Source organism: Orcinus orca, chromosome 9 (genome assembly GCF_937001465.1).
Source record: "Orcinus orca chromosome 9, mOrcOrc1.1, whole genome shotgun sequence".
In the NCBI taxonomy this organism is placed as follows: domain Eukaryota; kingdom Metazoa; phylum Chordata; class Mammalia; order Artiodactyla; family Delphinidae; genus Orcinus; species Orcinus orca.
The window spans coordinates 6,673,638-6,691,404 of NC_064567.1; the positions used below are offsets into that span (position 1 = coordinate 6,673,638).

Genomic DNA, 17,767 nt, shown 5'->3' on the forward strand with positions numbered 1-17,767 from the left:
TTAAGTAAGTGGATGATTCCATAACATCCACTGCTCTGATGTCTGTAAGCATCGTGAGGATAGAGTGAGGGGGCGGGTCACAGAGCCCATGCCACTATAGAGAAGATGGATTAGGGACAGTGGTGTGTTCAAGCTGGCTTACACCAGAGAGTCACTTGTTAGCATGTCTTCCCAACTCCATGATCAGTGATCTTATGTTTGTGGCTTGACATTGGATACGGTGAGATTATTTACACCATGAAATTGGAAAACACTACAAATCAGTGCTTTGTAGCAACAACCCCAAGAGCTGGTTGTTAAACACTAACCAGCAAGCGCTGATTTAGGGCAATGAAAACATGTAGAAACAAGCCTATGTAGAACAAGACCTGTGGTAAGTGAAATTAAAAAGTCAGGGTTGGAGGAACTTATCACTCTGGGGTTGTAGTGCTCAGTGACAGGGTTTTAAGTTACCCTGGACTTTTTCCCAGATTTGAGAAGGCTCGGTGTACTGCGGCCCGGGGTTAGGGAAAGGAGCAGAGCCTTCAACACCAGCTCCAACTAGCAAAAGTGAAGGACAGCAGGGGGCACCTGGATTTGAACCAGGGACCTCTTGATCTGCAGTCAAATGCTCTACCCCTGAGCTATACCCCCTGACGTAGGTATAGGCCTTAGTACTACCTTATACCTGTGCAGCCATGCCCAACATTCCTATAAATCTTTGCCACAGATACTCATCACGCTGGGCCTGCTGAAAGCTGCCAAGCTGGCCTCACTTTAATTTTATTTCCTTGATGCAAAATAAGAAACAGTTTCCCCCTCCCTGTAGCCACCTCCCTGCTCTTTCTGGAAAAGCACTGACACAGATATTTATAGCAGGAAGAGACTTCAGGGTCGCTAGTCTGTGCCCTTTGCAATGGGATCTGAAAACAGAGATTCAGGATTACTGGTCCCCCCAAGCACACACGGATCCTTACAGATACGCTCGGGACCTGAATCCATCCTCCTGACTTCGGGTTCAGGACCCTGTAATTAAACCAATGACTCTCTCATCTTCCTCTTGTCCCTATCTTCCATTCATCAGAAAATGTAAAGACTACATAATGGGAGCCTCTGAAGAAATTACTCGGGACCATCAAGGGGGCTAGAATGTGGGCTTAGCGGAGCAGAGTGCCATGCAGCTCAAGAACAACAGGGAAAAGCTAATGGGGACACTAGGATTTGATCTGGTGCGTGGACTGCACCCTTTGGGCCAGTCCTCAGATTTCCTGTGCTTAGGAATCATCTTGGGAGCTTGTCAAACATGCAGATGCGATCTGGGGTTAGGAACAAGCTCCTCATAGAGGGTCGGGAGACCCCACTTCGAGGAACACCTGCCACAGATCTACGTCGGCTTCTTCTGCGCCACCTGCAGGAAGACTTAGGTACTGAAACACCCAAGAAGGGGATGGGTTAGGAATTGTCAGCCAGAGCTGGTGGGAAGAGGCAGGATGAAAACCAAGGACCACGATCAGACTGCTCATCCTCTGAAATCTGTTCTAGACCCGTGGTTCTTAATTTTAGGGCGCATCAGAATCATCTGGAGGGCTTGTTAAAACAAAGATGACTGGGCTCCCCCTGAAAGTTTCTGATTAGCAAGTTCTCAGGTAATGCTGATGCTGCTGGTCTGGGGCCATGCTTTGAGAACCACTACTCTAGATCCACACATCTGTGACCAGGCCCTTTCACACTCGCAGTCACACCCAGGGCGCCTGTTCACCATTGCTCCTTCTGTGGGTTTACCGAGCACTGGTGCCTCGACTCCACCAAAGACGTGTGTCCTGAGACCCTCTCCCTTTCCTCCCAGTGCCTGCCGGGAGCCCCGAGGGTGGTCTTCTTTGTCCTGGGTTAGCCCTCTTCCCAGTTTATCATTTAGGAAGCTAAATCGTAAGAAGCTTCTGCCCCCCCCTCCCCAATATGGGGAAAACTCGTTCAAGCAAGTCAAGGAGCAGACCCACCTCTTCCATCCAGAGCAGCACAATTCGAGCTGAAGATCCCAGTTTGTCTCAGAAAAATCCAGCCCCAGGGGGTTGTGTTATTCCTCCCGTATCACAGATGAGGAAACAGAGGACGAGAGGGTATCTTCGGCCCCACAAAGGAGAGTATCCAGGTTGGAACGTGGAAGCCTGGAGTTCTCTAGAGATGCAGGCACGTCCTTGACTTTGGAGGTTTCTTGGAGCTTTTATTCAACCTTCATCTCTTAGGGTCCTACTGTGTGCTGGGCCCTGTGGTACCCTCAGCAGAAGCTGAGATTTCAGTGCTCTTTGAGGAGAAGAAATGGGCACACGTGCGCAACACATGTTTCTGAGCACTTGGCCGTGAGCTGGAAACTGTGCTGGGCTCCGGGGATACTGGGTGAACGGTATCAGCTCCGGGAAAAGTGGGCAGTTCCATTCTTACTGATAAAATTCCACGCAGCAGTTTCTGATCGTCTCTGATGAGAAGAATGTTTCTCCAAGAGGCATTTTACAACTTGACATTTTACAACTGCAGTGCCTCGGTGTTACCTGAGGTTTTTATTTTCTCCCTCTGAGCTCATGTTCACTTTCTCAGACATCTTTGTGAGGAACAGTAGCGAATAAATAAGGTGGATGTGAATTTGAACCAGTGTCCTCTTGATCTGTAGCCAGAAAGTTTTGCCTCTGAGCTACAAGCCCTCGCATGTCAACAACCCCTAGTGGGTACCTTTTACCCTTGACGCCACTTTCAGACTCCAGGAACTCACTGCTGCTTCTGTGTGTCTAAGGAGCAGGCAAGCCTTTTGTATGGGTTGAATTGTGCCCCCCAAAATGTATGTTGAAGTGCTAACCCCGGTACTCGGGAAAGTGACCCATTTAGAAATAGGGCCTTTGCAGATATTATTAGTAATTAGTTAAAATGAGGTTATAGTGGATTAGGGTGGGTCCTAATCCAATGACTCGTGTCCTTATAAAAGGAGAAGAGACGGACACACAAACAGGAAGAGGGCCGTGTGAAGACAGAGGCAGAGATTGGAGTCATGCAGCTACAGGACAAGGAACACAGGATTGCCGGCTACCCCCAGGAGCTATCATTTTAGCATCCTGGCCACAGAAATGGGAGAAATGGGAGTGAATACACAATTCTGCATTTCCACACTGACAAATATTGGCTGCTAAGAGTGCTTGCGTGAGTTTTTGAAATGAGAGAGATTAAAACATTTCTTCAAAAGGCTGAGAAGACCCATTTCTATGGCCTTGAGGCACAAGTGGAATATCTCAGGTGTACAAATATTTTGACTACCCGGAATCTATCACTCCAGGGCTTTAATACCATGCTTTTTCGTTGTTTGGTTAAGAAGACCTGTTTGTGGAACAATAATTCAATAGTTGTGTTTAGCTGATTCCCTGTCCATGATGATTTTGTTCATTCACGGTAGAGACAGGAACTAATGGTGTGTTACTAGGCATATGTGAAAACCACATCCAAATGCTACAGAAGAATCTAAGGAAATACCTCCCAAAGCCAGAGTGGACTAGAAATACGTTCACTGCTCTCTCCCACGTTGGTGTACTCAACTCCCAGGTTTAAGGACCACGTGCTTGTCAACCTCATATCAGTGATTGTGGAGAGCAGTCTTTAGTGAGAAATTTGAGTAACCATAGTCATCTGCCAGGATCACCAAACACTTGCTACTATACCTTATGACCTTTAAGTTATCATGACTTAACAGAAATAAGGAATATGAAATGAAATCACCAGATTTGGAAATCTGACCTATGGTTCAAGCTAGCTGTCATTAAGCCAGATAAAGATAATTTGGTGAAAGATTGCAAATGGTATCATGCCTCTCTCCATGGAAACAACTGTTACTCATCTTAAAATATTATATGTTACTTTTTCTTTTGATGAAAACAAATCAATCTATCTTTTTTTAAGAAATAGTATGTGTCTTTTGTGTTAAATCCTTCCCTTCCCTGAGAGTATAAAGATAGTCTCCTTTCTTTTTTTTTTTATGAAAGAAGTGGAAATTTTTATTTGAGTCAATTTTGAGGAATATAACCCGGGAACAGCATCTCGGAAAGTTCCAAGAACTGTTCCTGAAAGTCTCCTTTTTTTTTTTTTTTTTTTTTCAGTACGCAGGCCTCTCACTGCTGTGGCCTCTCCCGTCGCAGAGCACAGGCTCTGGACACACAGGCTCAATGGCCACGGCTCACGGGCCCATGTGGGATCCTCCCGGACCGGGGCACGAACCCGTGTCCCCTGCATCGGCAGGCGGACTCTCAACCACTGCGCCACCAGGGAAGCCCAAGTCTCCTATTTTTAATTCAAATAATTAAAATTTTTTTTTTCACATTTAGGTCTTTAATTCATCTGGAATCTACCTTTCTGTGTGGTGAGGGTTTTTAAGTAGTAGTAGTTGTTGTTGTTTTTAATATGGAAAACCAGTTATTTCAGTACCATTTGTTGAACAATTTGGCCCTTTCCCCGCTCGTTTGTAATTCCACTTTCATCATGTGTTGGAGAACCATCTAGTTATCATTCAACCAGGAAAACTTTGCGAGAGAAAAGGGATGCTATTCATATTGATGCTGGGACCACACGCATCGACTGGGACTGTTCCAAGCACATTAGGACATAGAATCACCATATTGGTCGGGGTTGTCCATAGAAACAGAACCACTAGGATGCATATAGTTATATATAGAAATAGAAAGTGATTTATTATGAGGAATTGACTCAGTGATTATGGAGTCTGAGAGGTTTCACCATCTGTCTTCTGCAAGCTAGAGGTCCAGGAAAGCAGGTGGTGTAACTCCATCCAAGCTTGGAGGCCTGAGAACCAAGATAGCCAATAGTGTAAGGTCTGGTCTGAGTCCAGAGGCTGGAGAATCAGGAGCGCTGAGGTCTGAAGGCAGGAGAAAGTGACGTCCCAGCTCAAGCAGAGAGCAGATTCACCCTTCCCCCACCTTTGTGTTCTGTCCAGCCCCTCCGCGGATTGCATGCTGCCCGCCCTATAGGTGAGGGTGAACTTCTTCGTCTGCGTGTTGATCCGTTTCTTTGTTTAACGTTTATTCATCCATTTATACAACAAATAGTTTTGAGAGCTCAGTAAGCGCCAGACACACAGAAGAAAACAGATGAAGGGTCCGCCTTCCCGGAGCTTCCATCGCGGTGAGGGTGACAGGTAATTAATAAAAATCTATATTGCTGTAATGCAGGTCATAAGAGGGACTGTGAGAAAAACAAAAACAGAGCAAAGGGCTGAAAAATGATGGGGTGCAATTTAAACAAAGCGGCCAGAGGAGGCCTTGCTGCTGAGCAGACTCTGGACGGAGCAGTGAGTGATGGGAAGGGGCCCCGGCCTGTGTCCAGGGAAAGGTGCCAGGCTCCAAGGTGGAGCGTGTTTCATGCTTTGGCAGAACAGCAAAGACCAGTATGGCTGGGGGCAAGCGCTGGGAACAAGAAAGGAAGGGGTTGGGGGGAGAAGCAGCCAGGGCCAGCTCCTGCGGGTTCCAAGGAGGATGGACTTGGGATTTCATTCCGAGCAGAGCAGGGAGCTGCAAGCGGGACACAGAATCTGACTCACGTTTGAAAAGATCACGTTGGTGCCCAGTGGAAGTAGATGGACAGGGAGAAGGGAGACCTGTCAGGAGAGTGTGACGGTGGGTTTGGTGGGGGACAGACAGTAGGGCCTTGACCGCAAGTCCTGATGGTGTGCGGCCAGATGGGCTCAGATGCTGATACATCCTACCGAAGAGCCGGCATGACTTGCCGTGGGCTTTGGATGCAAAAGGGATGAATTGACAGTGGCTGGCAGGTGGCTGGCAGAGTCGCTGGGAGAATCGTGCCTTTACTTTGCTGGGCAACACAGTTGAGGGGTGGGGAGCAGGTTAAGGGTGAGAACTAATAATTTCCTCTTGCCCATGTTTGGTTTGAGAAGCGTACAGGATCTCTAAATGAAGATATCAAGTAGCAGACCCTAGCTCAGGAGAGAAGGTACCACAGGGGAGTCATCCTTCAACTTTGCATTCTTCTATTTCTCCCCGGGTTCACCTCCCTTCTTTCTCCTTCTGTGAGGCTCTGCTCCAATAAATGCTGTTGGTTCTGCACATCTGAAATGTCTTTATTTTGTCCTCTTGCTTGAATGTTAGTTTACCTGGGTTCAGAATTCTAGATTGGAAGTTATTTTTCTTCATACCTAAAAAATATTTATTTTATAATGTTATAAAATGTCAGTAAAGACAACTTTATTATTCAATTGCACTTCTCACCAAAGCATCAAATTTTTAGAAAATTTTGAAATACATGGTTCATGTGTATAAAAGGATATGTTTATCAGTGCTTAATACTTTGGATTATAATTCTTAGCTACAACACATTTTTTAAGTAACACCCAAATAGTAAGGGAAGAAAGTACATAATTTAGAAACAATGAGAAAATATACATTTTGAACAATCCTTAGTAACTATGAATATCCTGGGTTTAATTCAGAATATTTATGTTTTTTAAAACCCTGTACAGCTGTAAGCCTGAAACTAACACATTGTAAATCAAGTCTACTCCAATATAAATTTTTTTTAAAAAAACCTACATTTAACAGTGCAAACAGTACATTTGAGGCTACAGAGATTGGAGATATGGTTTGAGTTTTTTACTTCCTTGGGGGAAACAATGTGTTTTTTCCCTGCTAAAATATTGGGTTGTCCAAAACATTAGTTTGTAACATCTTATGGAGAAACCTGAACGAACGTTTTGGCCAACCCAATACATATCTGTCAGAGCTATTTAATTTTACTTTATTTATGTCTATATTTTCACTTATACAGGTTTTAGAAATAACATCTTCCTAATTATAATAAAGCAATAAAAATGTATAAATCCACAGGACAAAAAGCAGATGGATGAGGGATAATTAGTTTCACACAGAAGAAAAAAGGAAACAAACAAACAGCTGACATTCAGTCTGTAGAGGAATCGTCCAACAAGAAGTAAGCACTTTTGTGGGAAATGAAGGGGAGGTTGGTGACCAAGAGGGCGTCGCTGAGGGATGCAGTTCTGCAGGTTCTCACCAGCTCGCCGAGAATGGCTGATAATTGCAGTGTACAGCATACCTGGATATTGAGACATACTGACATGATGCAAGTTAAGAACCTGGAATCTGTGGCGGGGGTATAGCTCAGGGGTAGAGCATTTGACTGCAGATCAAGAGGTCCCCGGTTCAAATCTGGGTGCCCCCTGTCAGTTTTCTTTCCATCCTGAATCCACACAGGTGGTCACTGTAGACCTCCTCAGTACCGACACCCGCCCCTTGATAGGTAGCTCTCTAAATTTGGCTACTTTCCTCTAGAGGGGCTGAGCAGACAGGACAGGAGAGGGGAGAAAAGGTAGGAAAGGTCATCTTCTGACTCAGGAAATGGTTGGAAGTTTTCCTCATCCAGAATTAGAGGTTTTGTCTTGATCCGAGGAGAAACGTGTGTGCTAGGTCAGTTCTCCCATTTACTATTTCTCTTTTCAAGTGAGTTGATAGGCAGGAAGGTCCAGGGAGCCGACTGAATTAGCAGTTGTGCCCCAGAGACCCTAAGGAGGGATCTGGATACCCTTTATTTTAAAAACAACACATACTCTGCTCTTCCTCCCACCTCTTCCTACCCTGCAAGCACTAGCCGATCGGACAGACACGTTTGGGGGAAGACGATAGTGGATGATTCTAAAGGGCATTTTGCCTAAACGTGTATGATTATCAAAGCCAGTGCCCTTTGCAGGGGCCTGAGAAGCTGCCAGGTGGGCAAGGAGGGAGAGGGTGGGAAGGAGACCTGGTGGGAAAGGTGTTCATCTGCCATGGGGCAGACCCCCGGCTTCATGGAAGGCCACGAATACCCAGGTGGCTGGCTGAGTTACAGATCCAGATAGCATTATGGGTGGAAAGATGCTTTTTAGATAATAACAGCTCATAGGTAGATCATTTAAACATGGATCATGGGGCCTCTGATTCATAATCCAGGTAGTCCTACCTGCTATCACTTTAAAAAAATTAATAGACATTGTTTTTTAGAGCAGTTTTAGGTTTACAGAAAAATGGAGCAGAAAGTATAGAGAGTTCCCCTCTACCCCTCACCTCAACTGCCACCTCCCGGTTGCCCCATCATTAACATTTTACAATAGTGTGACATTTGATAAAAATGGTGAATGAATATTGATACATTATTATTAACCGAAGTCCATGGTTTACATTAAGGTTCATGCTTTGTCTTGTACAGTTCTGTAGAGTTTTGTGGGTTTTTGGCAAATGCATAACGTCATGTACCCACAATTGAAATACCACACAGAATAGTTTCACTGCCCTAAAAATTCCCCCTGCTATACTTATGAGGAATAACCCCCTCTGTGTACCTGCCTGCCAGCCTCTCTCCCTCCGCAACAAATCCCTAGCAACCACTGATCCTGGAGCGTGCAGTGTCTGCGCCTGGAGGACGTAGGAGCCAGACCTCTGGGCAGAGGCAAGCCGAGGCTGGCAGGCAGGTACACAGAGGGGCTTGGGGGCCTGGGAGTGGGGTTGGGGGTCGGGTATGGAGGTGGTCACCAGCCCAGCGAGGTCACCGAGGGACTTCATTCTCTGGGCGTGTGCCTGGGGCAGAGCACACCAGGTGTCCTTACACACCTGCACCACCGCCCAACCTGCAACAGGAGCCAGAGCGAGAAGACCCCTTTCTCCTGCAGTGTCCCTCCTGCGCCCTCTACTGACAACTGTTAACATTGCGCTCACTTAAAGGAGAAATGCTTAAAGAATCCAGTCCGTTATCCCACAGCAGGTACAGAAGGGTGAATTTGGAGCCACCAGTCAATAAATTGATAACTGGCACGCCATGTGATGTGTTTGGGCCAACAGGATGTTGGTAGATATGATACAAGCAGGGCCTTGAGATCTACTTGCAAGGTTGGGCTTACCCTCTGGGACTTCCACTCTTACCCTGAGATGTGCTGGCCCAGTAAGGTTCTCTCCTTCAGCCTGGGCCCCAACATGAACACACAAGGGCCAGCCCTGAGCCCAATTCACTGAGAGGAGCTAAGGCCAACTAGACCCACAGCTTGAGGCCCACCCACCCGGCCAAGCCCAGCCTAGACCAGCCGATTCAAATTCAACCTGCAAACCCATGGGCGTGACAATAAATGCTTATCATTGTGTGTTAGTGGTGGTGGGGGGGGCTTGTTATGCAACATTATTGTGAATAAGACTGGCAGATACTGAAATCGGTATCTAGGAGGAGGCTCTGGCTGTGCCCAAATGTAGAAGGGAGCATGGAAGTTTCTTTTGCATACCCATGTGCTTCCTATTTTGTTCAGTCTTTGAATGTAGATGTTTATTGAGGTAAGTCTGTTCCTGTACTGTCACTGGATTTGGCATATGTGAGGGGTGGATAACTTATCTTTTAAGTTCATATGTTTCCAGATCAAGGGATCTTATGTAGATCCTGGACTCTGACTGCCTGAGGCTCTGGGGACTTGGGATAAAGCTGAGTATATTTTGCACATGGGAGAGATGTAAATAATTATGACCGAGAGGGCAGACCGTGATAGATTAAACAGTTAGCCCCAGTTCTTCACTTATTCTATCTGTGCCCTTTGCCACAAGACTTTTCAGATCCTCCCATTAGAAGTGGGACATATTTCCCTGCCTTTGCTATACGGCTTGGTCCTGTGACTGGCTTTGACTGATGGGATGTTAGCTCACGTGATACAAGCAGAGGCCTGCAACCTGCTTGCACTGTTGGGCTTGCCTTTTTGAGTTTCTGCCATTGCCCACAAATCTCTCTCATTCCCACGTCATCACTTTTCCATGCATTGCATCCTCTCTTTAGGTTGCTTTTTGCATCTGACACTGGAAGGATGCAGCAAATGGAGAGGGAAGAGGAAGAAGAGAAGAGATAAAGGAGGCGGTTCTTCTCCTGCCCAATATGTTTGGTGCAAAGAGGCCCTTAAGCATAGCTGTGGATTCTAGCTGTGACTTGGTCATTAATCTGTTGTGTTTTGTTTGGGCATGATTTTAATTACTACTGTCATTTTTGTCAGATCTGTACCATGAAGATTAAATCAATAGCTCCAAAGCTATCTGTGAGTCAGAATCATTAGGAGCTTGTTAGAGGCACTCACTGTCCCCTCGTCCCCTTCCCAGAGAGTCTGGTTTAGGGATTCTCAGGTGGGGCCCAAGAGCATTTACCTTTGCCCAGCCCTGCCTTTTCCACTGTAACCTCAAAGAGTCTGTTGAGTAGCCAATGCTTCGAGTCCTGTTCTTCTAGGTGGGTCGGAAGGATGTACCAGCTGCAAACCTCAGTGAGTTCAACGCCAGTGCCTTCAGCCAGGGGAAGGGGGTGGGCACAGTGAGAAGAGCATCCCTTTGCAGGGGTGTGGGATGGAAGAGCAGTAGCAAGTACACATCTCAAAACGCGACACCCAGGGTGTGACTCTGCAGGTTTAGGGTGCTTATTAAACATAGGTGAGTAGGTGGAGGTATAGCTCAGGGGTAGAGCATTTGACTGCAGATCAAGAGGTCCCTGGTTCAAGCCCAGGTGCCCCCTGCCCAAACTTGCTTTTACCCACTGAACACAAGGTTCTACCTCCAGCTTTTTCCACCACACTGATTCAGCCTGCAAAGGGAAGAAGCAGTGCAAGTCTTCACCAGAACCCCTCCCCTGACACCTGCAGCTCTAGATGAACCCGATTTCTTCAAGGAGGAGTCAGTTCTCATAGGTCCTGTAGTGAACGTTTATTCCCTTTTCTTTTTTCCTTTTTTGCCCAGCATGTGAATCCTTTTAACTCCTTTTCTGGGGAATTCACAATCGTCTCAGTCTTGGAGGAAGACAGGAACCTGTCTGTGGCTGAGGTAGACAAAAATGCCAGGAGAAAGAGAGAGAGATTGATTTTCTTTTAATTTAATTTTATTTATTTTTTTATATGGCAGGTTCTTATTAGTTATCTCTTTTATACATATTAGTGTATATATGTCAATCCCAATCTCCCAACCCATCCCCCCACCCCGCCACTTTCCCCCCTTGGTGTCCATACGTTTGTTGAGAGAGACTGATTTGAAGGAATCGGCTCACATGACATTGAGGGCTCTGGCAAGTCTTAATCTTGCAGGTCAGCAGGCTGGAGACCCAGGGAAGGGTTGACATTGCAGTTTGAGTCCGAAGGCTGTCTGGAGGCAGAATTCCCTATTTCTCAGGGGACTTCAGTCTTTTTCTCTTAAGGCTTTCAACTGATTGCATGGGGCCCATCCACATTATGAAGGGTCATCTGCTTTACTCAGAGTCTACTGATGTAAATGTAAATCACATCTCAAAAAATATCTTCATGGCAACGTCTAGATTAGGATTTGACCAAATATCTGGGTACCAGAGCCTAAACAAGTTGACACATAAAATTAACCAGCACAGTTGGTAATGCCTTAAGCTTGGCCAGCTATAGGCCCATCAATAAGACTAGGAATGTAGAATAAGTCACACCTAGAAGTAGGAGAACTTGGAATTCATTCTGGAGGTGGCAGAGGTGTGGCAAGGACAGTGAGGCCATTGGCTGCAGCCAGTATCCATTGTGGTGGCAACAATGGCTCCCTTTCAGGACCTGCTGAAATCCTGCCCACTTTATGAGCATTTTATAAGGGAAGATCTTCTGGCCTCCTTTCAGTGCTCTGAGCTCCTTGCCATCCTGGCAAGATGGCCTTCTGTGTTTCCCTTAGCCTGGGATGGCCTCTTCTTTAATCAAAGTGTCCTGATTAGTACCAGGAATGGGTAATAGGAAAAAGACCCTCAGAGAAAAGATGGGAATGTGGTTTGATCCTGGCCTTATTGGACCTGAAGATAATGAAAATCTAGGTAGTTGAGGGGATGCAAATCTAGGAGCCCATATGATATAGTAGAAAAAGCTGAGTGAATATTTGCCTCCTGTTTCCAAGGGATCAAGTCGAGTTCCCATGGAATACTAGAAGTGGCTTCAGGCCTGGATGGCCGATCCTAGCAGTTTAGTAACTAGTTTTTGTTTGTTTGTTTGCGGGTACGCGGCCTCATAGTTGTGGCCTCTCCCGTTGCGGAGCACAGGCTCCGGACACGCAGGCCCAGCAGCCATGGCTCACGGGCCCAGCCACCTCGCGGCATGTGGGATCTTCCCAGACCGGGGCACGAACCCGTGTCCTCTACATCAGCAGGCGGACTCTCAACCACTGCACCACCAGGGAAGCCCATCCTAGCAGTTTAAAAGAAAGTTAATCATAAGCTCAAGTGTCACTCTGTATGGACTGAAACCCGGGACTTTCTCTGACTGTATTGGGATCATCTCTTACCTCCGGTCACACAACCTGAAATAGCTGAAAACGGAAGCTGCTCCTGAGGATTGCCAAACGTTAATGTCAGTGGAATCTACAGCTTTCAGCAGTCTCCTTGCTGAAAATAGGTCTGTGGTTAAGAAAGGGTGGGACTTCAGGAATTACAGTGTGGATGTAGATATAGATCAGATACAGAGTAGATACAGGGTGGGAAGGAGGGAGCCTCAGTACCAACTACAAGCCATGGCTTTACGAGCAGTGCCTTCAGCCTGGAATCCGAGACGGCTGCAAGATAGTGGGGAAAAGAGGTGGTGGGGCACCCAAGGGAGCAGCCTGTGGGAAGGAGAGGCGAGTTATCGGACACAAGAGGGTTCGTTAGCAGTGAGATCAGTCAGCCAGATCTACAGAGATGAGACCACGCAGCGTTTATCAAACCTGACTATACATTCAAACTATTTGAGAACTTGTTAAAAATTCAGATTCCCTGGGGATCCTGATACACTACATCTGACAGGCACAGCCTCCTGTTCATCCCTCCTAAACTCCAAAGACTGAGAGACAGCCAAAGTTTATGGGAACCACTCTTCACGATGATGCTATAGACACTTCCAGCTGTAGATACCAAAGCTGGTGCCTCCAGCCAGGGAGCAACGTTAAACCATTGGCAGCTCGATATTGGCCATGGTGGGAGTATTTGCAACTTGGCAAATACTACAAATCAAACACTACTGATTGTCTTGTCTTTCTCCTTGAGCTGATTTACCAGCGTTTCCCTCTGTAAGGCTACAGGCATAGATAGCTGCCAGGTCCGGGGGCTGCGGGAAACGGAGCAGGAGGGGCCAATTCACCAGGGCACACCCGACAAGCAAGCAGAGGTCTTAGTGTTGAAGTTCAGGACTTGGTCCAGGAGATGAAAATGCGCTCATCAGATGAGATTCGTTCTTCTTGCTCAGGAAAGCAGGTCATGCCATCCCGGGTTCAAATCCGGACTCTGAGTGTTGCGATTCCAGTTTCCTTTCACAGGCTGATCTACAGGAAGGCTCCTCTGCGCTCCTGCAGCCCCAGGTGACTTCCATAATCCATATCCCCACTCACGTGGGCTGTGGGGAACGTTTTCTTTTATTGACGCACAGCATCTGAACCCTATCACATGTTTGGGGAATATGCAATTACATGAATTTTACTGAAAGGCATACCCTCATTTCTTACTCCATAAGCCAAAAATACTAGACACTTGGTCTCCCACTGTCTGGTAGTGAGGACTCGGGCGAGTTCCCTCAGCATAGCCACCGCAGACTTCGGACATTGAGTGAAACACAGAAGCAGGAGGAGTTGAGATTTCCGTCTGGTGACATGGATGTGGCATCGGCTCCGGCCTTACCCTTCTTCACAGACTGGGCCTCTGTGCAATCTTGGTTCCCCTCGGAGCCCATCGAGTGTCTACACCTCTTTCCCTTCGGTGTCATGAACTACCTGACAAGTGCTGCCTCATCTGTTTCAAAATTAGTTTCTGGTTTTGCACCCAAATTTCCTACCTGGTACATAAATTGGTGTTAGGAGTGGGTTTCAGGCAACACAGCCTCATGAAAATGGTATTAATTACCCAGACTAGTTAAAACTACAGTTAGGGGAAATCCAATTAGTTCTTCAGGCCTGGGAATCTGTCATAACTTATATTCCACCCTGGCACGATGGGAAAGTAAATTATCGCTAGTGGCCATCAGGAATGCAGTGCCTATGGGGTAAGGCTTCCGGATACCTTTGTGCTTCTTATCATTGAACTGGAAGCTGACTGACGCTAAAGGCACCAAAGGAGTCTAGAAAAACAATGAAAATCCCAATGAGAAGGATCAAAATCTCTTCTCTCTAGCAGCCATATGATTTAGCAGAAAACCAAAGGCAGTGTTTGATGCTGCAAGACTGCTGAATGACAACGTCAGTTTAATTCACAGCCTCCCCGGTGTGAAAGCTTAGGGCTCTGATGTGGAAAGAGTGAGATCCCAGAGTCGTCATGAGGCTTCACGAGAAGATTTGTAGAACCCCGAAAATACCTCACCACAACAACTTCGGAACCTCCTTTGCCAGCTGAAGAAGCCCCTCCTTCTCTCCTGTGGATACGGTTCCTGCTTTACCTCCTCTCTCACCTCACCCCCCTGCCCCGCCTCCTCTTTTTCTTTTGAGCTATAACTTGAGAAAATCCCACCGTACCCTGGAGAGCCAATTAAAAAGTCCCCCTTGCAGGTGAAGGCTTAAAGGCAAAAATAATCACAAGACTCGGCTGATTTATAACAACAAAAGTCTAGGGAATGTGTGTGGAAATGAATTCTTGACGGCTTTTGGACAAGAAGGAACAATCTAGTGTTAAACTCTGCCGAGCTCTGGATCCAGTGTCCTACTTTGAAGCGTTGTCATAATTTTGATTGTTTGCTCAACTCGTTCATCAAAACCAGGAATCAAAGTTGTTCAAGATGATGTCTCCATAGATGAAATGGAGACGCCAGAAAATTCTTGAAGACCAAATCTAAAGACTTTAAGGGATTGGAAAGGTGGCATGTACTGATGAGGCGTGACATGCCCCCACTCTCACCACAAAGCTTCAACCAACACAAGGGTTAGAAGACAGCCCCAACCATACAACCTTAAAAATGCATTATTTACTAGAGTTTTCGCATCTTTGAAAACCATTTGCATCACGTGTCTTTGTAGACTGGGAATGTTGGTGAGAGATGCTGTCATTGAGATACGTTCTCTAATTTGAATTAAGGACGGAGGTTCTTAGTGGAAGGGGCTAAAGTGTGCCCTTGATCACCACACCACACGCTGGCGGGAAGTGACTGCCTTGACAGCCTGTAGGTCCACAGCCTTGATCCAAAGGGTCCCTGTGGAGTTCTTAGGACCTACCCAGAATGCACATCTCTGCAGCTCATTTTTCATTTTCACAAACAACACTGCGATGCCCAACCATGTACATGCATCTTTGCACACCCATATGAATAAAACAAAGGCATGAATTTGTCTTTTGATTACCCAATAGCCTTCCAGCAAAGATACATCAATTACGTTCTCACCAGCCCTGTTTGGAAAGTACCCACCAACTTTTTAAGAATTACAGTAATTTTGGCATGAAAGAAAGACCAATGCAGGCATATGCGTGCTGTTACATCCCCAGTTCTTATCTTTACAGAACAGGACGGAGAACATTGTTAAGGGAGAAATGCAGCCTGAATAGGATGACAGCTGAAAGTAGCTGGAAATTGACTCAACCACCATAGCAGCAAAAGTTGGATCCCCCAGCCTAGGGCTATATATTATTAAGTTTGGAAGAAGAGAAACCAGACTGCTACCAGCAGTTAGTTTACTTGTGAGATTAATTTTTATTTTCTTCCTGATGCTTAATTGTGTTTTTAAATTTTTCTATATGTTTTTTAGTCAACAAATGTTTGTTGAAAATCTGTAATGTACTCAACAACAGGCAAGGCACTGACGCGAGGTATTCTTAAAAGAAGCAAATGTTTCCTTTCCTCCCGCCCCCCTCCTCCTCTCCTTCTTCCTCCTTCTTCTTCTTTTCACCATACAGAACTTATCCGTGTTATAAGAATAATCGAGTCCCTTTCCTAACAGGACTTTTCCAGGGTCCTCCACGGCCCCCTGGGTGGCAGCCATCCGATGTTTTAGCTGTTAAGAAGGGTCAGGTAGTGACATCACCGCCACGTATCTGCCGGAGGAAAGGAGCCCATCCTTCAGTGGGGGGTGGTCTGTCCTGCTGTGGGGCAAGGCTTGGCAAGGAGGGTCCCAAAGGGCCAGGCTTGGCACCGCTGCAGCTGTGCCCACCTGCTGGTCTGGGGCCTCCTGCGGGAACCGGGGCTGCATTTGGGCCTCGCGTGGAGGCTGCAGTCTTTGTGGCCAAATACCTGCCCTGGTGTCCACCAAGTCTCTGGAGACTCTGCCAAGGTCATGGGCTTGAGGGGAAAAGACCACAGAGGATGAGCTGGTAGAGGGACCCAAAGTCCCTGCCGTGTTTCTAGAGGGGACGGTGAGGTGGCCCCAGGTGGGCGCTGAGGGAGGGAAACCTCAGAGGAGGCTTCTGGGTTCCCACAAGGCACAGGGGAGCATGAGGTCATAGCCAGAAAAGGGTGAGTTTGCAGTGAGACCTGTCTGCCAGGTGCCCAGGGGCAGACTAGGGGTGACTAGGAATGCCAGTGTGCTCTTGCTGGGGGGGCAGGTGGCACACACTGGTGAACAGTACTAGACCACACGCCCCCCAGAGAGGGGCTACAGCTCTGGGGGAGAGCATTTGACTGCAGGTCAGGGGGTCCCTGGTTCAAATCCCGGTGCCCCCTAATGAGCATCCTTTTATCCCCTGAAACAGCTGCTGTCCCCCACACTGAAATCTCTAGGAGGACAGAAGAGAGAAGAGGTGGGCTCAGGACCCCTTGGTCACAGCCCTTCCTTTGTCACAAACCCAGATGGTTTGGTCCGTCACCCAACCCCACTGTGCTGGTCAGTCCCTTTCCTGTGGCTTCAGGTGGACTTTTGAATTATTCCTTGTCAGCCCAGCACTGGAACGTCCTTCTTCTGTTTTAGCAGAAGAAGCTTCTGGGCACTCAAATGAGGGCCCAGTAGGAAAAGGAGCTTATGGTCAGGAGAGGGTGGGTCAGCCAGGCCATGGGGCCAACCAGGGAGAAATGGAAATGACTGGGGTGCTGGAGGACCCCTCCCTGGAGAGGCCACAACCATGAGATGGTGTCACTTAGGAAAGGGTTTGAAGCGGGCTCCTGGAGCAGGGGAGGAGCCTCTGACTGCAGGTGAACAGGTGTGTGGTTCAGATTTTCAGGCCCCTGCAAGCTTATCTCATTTAGTACCAGACATCGGGTAGAAACCTTTCAGGTTGTCTCTTGGGAAGGCCTATCTCCCTCCACCCAGTCAGGGCTTGGCCATGGGAGTGGGAAGCAGATGAAGCCAGCCAGGTCGTGCCTTGCCCCAGGGCTGGGGGAACAGGAAGAACCTGAGACTAGCCCTGTGGATCTGGCCCCAACCCTATTATTAATCAGGTGTGTGTGCTTGGACGTGTCTCTTAATTAAAAAGGCCATAATTTTCAACCCCATAATATGGGGCCCAAAACTAAATTGGTGGTTCCTAATTTTCACTTTCCTTTGGGATCTTCTCAGGAGTTTGTTAAAAATAGAGTCCTTTGGTCTCACTCCCAACCCTTCTAATTCAGGAGGTCCAACCTGGCGCCTTGAACTTCCTTTCCATGAAAGCCCTTCCTGCTCTCACCACCTCACCTGCCTGTGTGTGGTGGGCAGCCCAGTTGGGGGACCGTGGCCTTAGTGTAGTTCAGAGACCCTCCACCGGTACAGCCATGGCTTTTACACTGATGTCCTTGGCCCTGAATGGCTGGGCGTGGGCAGAGGCTTGTGCAGAAGGGGGTGGCGAGCGGGGATGCCTTCTGTGTGCGGTAGAGCAGGTC

The 17,767-nt window shown here is 47.3% G+C and overlaps 3 non-coding genes across 3 annotated transcripts; 2 read left to right on the forward strand and 1 right to left on the reverse strand.

The window, feature by feature from the left end:
* Nucleotides 1-561: 561 nt before the first annotated feature.
* TRNAC-GCA (transfer RNA cysteine (anticodon GCA)) lies at nt 562-633 on the reverse strand. Its single transcript has one exon. It is a non-coding gene; the product is annotated as a tRNA-Cys (tRNA).
* Nucleotides 634-7,146: 6,513 nt separating this feature from the next.
* On the forward strand, nt 7,147-7,218 carry TRNAC-GCA (transfer RNA cysteine (anticodon GCA)). The gene has a single exon. It is a non-coding gene; the product is annotated as a tRNA-Cys (tRNA).
* Nucleotides 7,219-10,482: 3,264 nt separating this feature from the next.
* Nucleotides 10,483-10,554, forward strand: TRNAC-GCA (transfer RNA cysteine (anticodon GCA)). Its single transcript has one exon. It is a non-coding gene; the product is annotated as a tRNA-Cys (tRNA).
* Nucleotides 10,555-17,767: the final 7,213 nt, after the last annotated feature.